This window comes from Sinocyclocheilus grahami, unplaced genomic scaffold (genome assembly GCF_001515645.1).
Source record: "Sinocyclocheilus grahami isolate Dianchi unplaced genomic scaffold, SAMN03320097.WGS_v1.1 scaffold260.1, whole genome shotgun sequence".
NCBI classification, from domain to species: domain Eukaryota; kingdom Metazoa; phylum Chordata; class Actinopteri; order Cypriniformes; family Cyprinidae; genus Sinocyclocheilus; species Sinocyclocheilus grahami.
In genome coordinates, this window is record NW_015505439.1 from 370869 (window position 1) to 376851 (window position 5983).

Sequence of the window (5983 nt, forward strand, 5' to 3'; positions counted from 1 at the left end):
ATGTACGCCTGCAAGATGACTGTTAAAAATCTCTTGATCTGGAAAGCATCTGCCGTGTATAAACATCTGACAGGCGTCTTTAAGATGTCAGTTTTACATGCATTTTAAATCATAAACATCTTAAAGACATCTAATAGACGTCTATTGGACATCTAAAAGGAAACGTGCTAGATGCATTGCAGATGAGCAAACTCTCTAAAAAATAAGTCTTGCAGATGTAATGCAGACGTCACATAGACGTCTTCGAGATGTATGTGTGCTGTCAGAAATAAAGTAGGGCGAAAACTAAAATAAAGTGAAAAAAAGTCTAAATAAATACGTTTTCACAACCAGGCGTGGTGTAGGACATTTCTCGCTTTTTATCATTTTCCTTGGATTTTGATTTCAAGCGTTGGTGTTAAAATCGCATCAAGTTCAGGAATCAGATATATCAAATATGTGCAGCAACGTTTTCCTCAATGTTCTACTTCGTTTGGTTTATTAAATTATGTTTCACTGCACTCTTTAACTCCAGGAAGGAACTAATAACCTGAGTGCTAAAAGGCAACATCTCACATTTTTATACATATAAAACTTTTCAGTACACATTTTTGTTTTAATATCATTTTCAGTGTTGCCATAAATTTCAGTTTCGTTTTTATTAGTTGTTCTACATTCGGTTTCGTTTTAGTTTTTATTCTGTGAACACGTTTCTTTTTAGTTTTTATATATTTTAGTTTCAGTTTCAATGTGAGTAATTAACCTTTATTAGAAGTAACAGAACACAGCTGGCCAAAGCAAGACGTTTTAATTTAAGCCGACAGGGCAGTTTATCATTGTGCATGTGATGTATGGTAGTGATGTTAATATGTGTGTTAATATCATATCTTCATACTGGCATTTAATGCCATGGGTGAATAATTTCATAGAAAGAGTTAGGCTTTTATTTGTGCACATAATATTGGGGAAATGAAGCCTCATGAAGCACTGATACCTCTAACTGTTCCGTGAAAAGATTTAAAGCTTTAAGAGTGTCGAAAACAGTGCCATCTTGTAGTTGGCAAAAAAATAAAGCAGCCAAAACCTGTGAGAGATGCTCCGTCGGACGAAGCACGCAAGTGTCAATCTTTTTAAATTGAGATTTATGTATCAGCTGAAAGCTGAATAAATAAGCTTTCCATTGGTGTATGGTTTGTTAGGATAGAACAATATTCGGCTGAGATACAACTATTAGAAAATCTGGAATCTGAGGGTGCAAAAAAATCTAAATATTGAGAAAATCATCTTTAAAGTTGTCCAAATGAAGTTCTTAGCAATGCATATTACTAATCAAACATTAAGTTTTGATATATTTACGGTAGGACACTTACTAAATATCTTCATGGAACATGATCTTTACTTAATATCCTAATGATTTTTGGCATAAAAGAGAAATGTATAATTGTGTCCCATACAATGTATTGTTGGCTATTGCTACAAATATCCCCCAGCGACTTAACACTGCTTTTGTGCTGCAGGGACACATATAGCTTCAATGTTATGTGTACTGTACAAACAAAAGCCTAATATTGTGTGTGTATGTGTGTGTTGAATTTCTCCTCTGAATTTATTTACCCATTAAACTGTGGCATTAAATGCCAGTACGAATATCAAGATAATGTAATAGAAGAATAATGTACACATATTTGAATTGCATATGGCAAGCATTTTATCTTTCAGAAATCATTTGAATTCTTCATATCACTTGTATGACTGGCTATTTAAATATGTAATTAAATAAGTCTGAATGAAAACTTACTCATAAATTAAGATCTGGGGGTGCGAACCGACACACAAAGCGACTACCGCACGTGATTGGACAGAAAGTGAGGCTTTGCTGTGAAACCAACACACATCTCTATTCAGGGCTTTGCTGGAGATGTAATAATGTAATAATACCGGTCTAATTGACTTTTTTTTCTTATCTCTTCATAGCCCTGGAAACATATTTTATCTGGGGGGTGCTGGGGGGCGGGGCTTGATGTTGAAGGGTAGGGCCGCGGTGGGGGATTTAAAAAAAAATACAAATAATATACAAATGAATGAAGACAGAGTTATATGAGAACAAATAGGCTATATATTTGTGCTTTTGTGATTTTAGTTCAATAATATTTTTACTTTAAGTGGACTTTACTAAATATTAACCTCTAAATTAGGCACCATTTATCATCTGCAATATCAGCGTATAACCACTATATGGCTGTATAGCCCTATATAAAAATACATATAAACCGTATTAAATTATAATTACATAGTGAGAACATAAGACATAAAGTACATTACTTGTATAAGGTTATTCATTGATATATTTTCAGACATTATTAAAGACTACTTTTAGTAAAAGTTGAAATTTAAATGTTGATTTGAAGTGTCAGTTATTATTGTAGTCAAATCTGGACGCAGAGAGAGCATTTTGTTAGGCTACTCATACAGCGTGGTCAGTCACACGAATAAATAACTAAGTCGTCAGAATAAATATTAGCTCAGTGTGACCAAGGCAATATTTTAAAATATAGAATTGAGTGTTTACCTACCATGAAGAGAGACATTCTGTGGTCGAGTTGTGTGTCCATATTTGAAAAAAAATCTGCATAGCAATCAGCAACTGGCAAATTCAGATTCAAGTAGCTTTACTGGCATGGTAAAAAAGCTTTACAAAGCTCTGACAGCGCTTCAAACCAATGGTATGTAATATTATCAACTCATGTGTATGCTGATTTGAATGTTGAACATTGATTGGTTGTTGGCTGTGTGTGTGTGGGTGGAGGCAGTTGTTCAGAGTAAATGATACAAACTAGATGCATATGTGTGAGCTCTGAGTCTTTTCTTGGTATGACACTGCTTAGAGTGACTACACAAGAATAATACATGGTGTTGAGCATTATCAAATTTAGAGGCTACAATAGGCAGCGAATCAAGCAGTGATTGACAGCGATCTGATGCAGTGGCCAAAAGCTCTCTGATCAAAAATTCACAGACCACATTTGACAGCATACAAAAACAAAATAATCTTAAAACATAAGCAGTGTCGTCTTAAATTCCAGTGCAGTGAAACAACTGTAAGCAGAGGGTGCTGCAGCACCCTTACATCCCGCGGCTATATATCTCTTACTTTTAATTTGCTAAGAAATTAAATACACTGCTGGACAATTACCAATAATTTGTATTATTAATTAAATTTGTAATCTTTTTTGGCAGTTTTATGGTTTGTTTATATATACTACACTTTTTTCCATTTTTATCACAGAATAAGGCCGGAAATATATATTATAGTTTCTATAGGCCACTGTTATAAAGGCTTTGTCATTTAACACTGCATTATTCAGATACTTTATATATTACCTGGAGATGACTTGGAAAAACACACACTAACCATATAGCCTATTGTAGCAATCGTGCATGTAATGTCTTAACGTGTTCTATTCAGCTTAGCTACAAGGATAGCTGGATGCATTCCTCCATAATAGGGATTTCCTGGCACGTCATAAGTTATTACTTCTATGAGTCCTTTTTGGACTTTCTGAGCGAGAGCGCCCTCCGGCTTTGAGTATAAATGAAACATCCAATGCACGAGAGTGTTTAGCGCTCCGTAATGTTCACATCTCCTCATTTTGGATACAAATAAAACGCCAGGTCATGCAAAGACTATCTTGTCTCTTGCGTTTAAATCTAGATTTTTTTTACACTGGCCCCTGAAAACATCTAGGCTACTTGAACACACTTGCCCAAAAAAAAGTGCGGGGGATGAATTTATGTTTTATTGAAAGTGGGGGGCTTGTAATCCAAAGGTTGTGGGTTTGAGTCTCGGTACTGGAAGGGATTGTAGGTGGGGAGGGTGAATGACCAGCACTCTCTCCCACCTTCAGTACCACGACTGAGGTGAGACCCTTGAGCAAGGCACCGAACCCCCAACTGCTCCCCGGGCACCTCAGCAATATGGCTGCCCACTGATACGGGTGTAAGAACTGAGTCGATAATGAATCGAAATCGGCATCCAACCCACGGATCAAGCCAGTTGAGCGTTGAAATGATTAATGGGGAAGGTTGGATATTGTTTCAGGTTCTGTATCTGGGCCCACAATATGGTTGGACACCTAAACACCTAATCACAACCCATAACACATACACTGAGCATAACATACAACCTCACTGACCCACATCACTCCTGATACTTCTGCAGACTAATACATATTCCAGCACAGTATTTTAATGCTAAATAGCATGCTACATGCATCTAATTTCAAATACAGATGGATAAATCTTCTTTGTTTTCAAAATACTGTCTCTCCAAGTGGACAAGCAAACTCCCCAAGTTTACTGTACTGGTTACTATACTGAATCAGTGTTAGTGGCTCTCTGGTGGTCACAGGGCTCTATGCAGCTGTCATTCTTTTATTTTTAGTGTACTAAAAGTGTCAAAAGTCCAAGTAATGATCATTCCAATAGTTAGTCAATAAAATTATTTGTGATAACTTTTTAAAGTATTAAACAAATGTACACATTTTATAGATGTTAATAAAGCTTCTGAAAGGGCTACTTGATATGTTAACATTATTACTAGTTTTGTGAGAAATCTGCTAATTCTGTCATTACTCTTGTAGTATAATGTTTATTACAAGATTCTTTAGTGATGATTGACAGTGGTTTTTTATTGCAGTGTGTGTGGGAGTTTGTGTATTTGTGTGTATGTGTGAGCGTGTGTTTGTGAGTGAGAGTGTGTATGTGTGTGTCCCACAACATAGGGTTTACCTAGACCACACACAGGATAGTAAAACCTGAAATGTTTCATCACTTTTTGGTCCCCATGAGGAAAACAGCTTATAAAGCATACAAAATTATGTTTTTGTGCAAAAAATGTTCTGTAAAGTTTGTGTTTAGGGGTAGGATCGAATATACAGTTTGTACAGTATAAAACCAACATGTTTGTTTGTTTTATTTGTGTCTGTGCTCTTTTTCAGTGAGTGATCTGAGGATTGTGCTGATAGGAAAGAATGGATCAGAAAACAACAGTGTGGGAAACATTATACTGGGTACAGAAGCGTTTCAGAATGAAGCTCCATCTTATTCAAATCATCTCAGTGAGATAATCAGTGGAAAGGTGGAGAAGACACACATCACAGTCATCAAAACTTACCTGCTCCATCCAAATTTCCCACAGCATCAGATAATAGAGGCTGCGAGAGAGTGTGTGTCTCTGTCTGCTCCAGGACCTCATGTGATCGCACTCGTACTGCAGTATAAGAACTTCAATGAGGCGGACAGACACAGAGTGAAATATGTGCTGAACCTCTTCAGTAAGCAGGCCATTAAACACACTATAGTGGTGACCTCTGATGAAGACTCACTTACATCCAAATGGACTTCTAAGATATGGAATAATACAGTTTCTAATTTAATAAAGGAGTGTGGAGGAGGACACCTTAAGTTTGATACAATAAACCTAGGATGGCGCTCTGAGTTGATCAGAAGGATAGAGGAGATACGCAAGAAAGAATATGAAGAATTTCTCATCTGTAACATGTACGAGGATGGAGGTGATGGATCATCAGTGGATGAAGATCTGAGCAGATCTGGAGCTTCAGATAGAGATGACAACAAAGAGGAAGAGAATTCTGTTGAGAGCACAAAAACAGGACGGGATGGAGGAGGTTTGTCAATCTTTTTTCTGGATAATATCTCTAAGAATATGATCATGAAATAGTTTTTTGCTCTTTAATACTTACAGTGCAGTAGAGACAGGAAATGACATGGAGAAAAATGAGAAGCACTACTGTATGACTATTATTTATTCTTTTTATGAATCTGTTTTAGTTAAAAAGCTTCTAAAATGTTTGTAACTAAAAGAAAACATTTTTTTTGAAGAGGGCATGCCCAAATATACACAAAAGCCTATAAACCCTAAATAAAAACTCAAAACTTCACAAACTTAGAAGAGCTCATAATCCATAAGATTCTAAACAAGCTT